The sequence below is a fragment of the Psammomys obesus genome, unplaced genomic scaffold (assembly GCF_907164565.1).
Source record: "Psammomys obesus unplaced genomic scaffold, mPsaObe1.curated_primary_1811, whole genome shotgun sequence".
NCBI classification, from domain to species: Eukaryota; Metazoa; Chordata; class Mammalia; order Rodentia; family Muridae; genus Psammomys; species Psammomys obesus.
The window spans coordinates 33,148,086-33,149,607 of record NW_026596079.1 but is presented as its reverse complement, the minus strand read 5'-3'; the positions used below and the strand labels follow the sequence as shown (position 1 = coordinate 33,149,607).

At 37.1% G+C, this 1,522-nt stretch overlaps 1 protein-coding gene across 3 annotated transcripts in view; it reads right to left on the bottom strand.

Annotated features, from left to right (window-relative positions):
• Nudcd1 (NudC domain containing 1) overlaps positions 1 to 1,522 on the bottom strand; it is a 58,256-nt gene that overhangs the window by 18,905 nt on the left and 37,829 nt on the right. The window lies entirely within an intron of this gene.

Here is a 1,522-nt window from a genome sequence, read left to right as displayed (position 1 = left end):
TCCCTCCCTCCCTCCCTCCCTCCCTCCCTCCCTCCCTCCCTCCCTCCCTCCCTCCCTCCCTACTTTCCTCCTATACCCCTCCCCTAGTCCACTGACAAGGGAGATCCTCTTCACCTTCCCTCTGACTCTGGCCTATCAGGTCTCATCAGGGCTGGCTGCATCATCTTCCTCTGTGGCCTGGCAAGGATGCACCCCCTAGGCGGATGTGATCAGAAAGACGGCCACTGAGTTCATGCCAGATTACAGCCTCTGTTCCCCTTACTAGGGTATCCACTTAGAGACTGAGTCTATGGGCTATATCTGAGCAGGGGTTTTAGGTCCTCTCCATGTATGGTCCTGTCAAATTTTTAAAACATGGATTTTTAAAGAACTGAAAATAAACGTAGGAACTACAAAAACAAATCACAGGAAAGATTTTAATGTAGTCTAAATAAATTGTTTTAAACCTAATTCTATGCATTCAAGCTGTTAAACAGAAACTCCAAATGCACTAAGAGGGGCCTGCCAAAAACCTGAAGATTAAGAACTTATGTTGCAGGAAAATGAAGCAGTGAGTCAGGACCAGCAGTGGACAGCAGAGGAGGCAGCTGGCCCACATTCTTTGGACAGGAGAGGAAACTCGGGTGGTAGGCCTTATGTGTTACTTCCATAGAAAAGAATCTTTTCCATAAGCCATTTCTGACAGATGTACACCAAATTAACCACACCATGGAGTCCAGTTCCAAGAAAATAATCCCAAGAGTACAATAAAACCCATTACTGCAATTATCAAATAAAACATGTACACTTATCAACTATTCTTTTACAAGAATAGGTTGTTATTATGACAAATTTGTAACGTAATTATTCCATTTAAAAACTATTTAAGTGACTATACAAAATAATATCACTTATATAACAAAAGACCTTTTCATTAACACTAAAAATTATCACAACAATCAATAATGCCCAAATTTAGTTATATTATCTAAGGTATACACTAATCTTATGAAGATGATAACAAAAATAACAACACTCGCTCATACTTACCTAATGCTTTATCACATGTTAGGGACTATTTTAGGCACTTTATGTCACTTATTCATTTACACGACTATAAAGTCTATCTTTATGTCCACATTCCAAATAAGAATGACTTAAGTGGTTAAGTAACTTGCCAAAGTCACAAGCTAGGAAAGCATTGCATCAAACAATGTTCTCGCTATCAATATTACTAATTTTTCACTACAAATTTTAAATGCTGTCCTCAAGACTTTTACAAACAGATAAACATGATACACAGATATGTAAAGATAAAGTAATTTTAAAAAAACTTTTAAGATAGCAACATAATTGCACCTGAACTAAATCCTAAGCCCCTAGGTTATCTTAGGAAATTATAGCGCTTTCCTGCACTGAAAATGTAAGTTTTGTATATAAATATTTCCTTAACTGTTCATGTCTTACAACATCTATCTATCTATCTGTCTGTCTATCTATCTATCTATCTATCTATCTATCTATCTATCTATCTATCTATCTA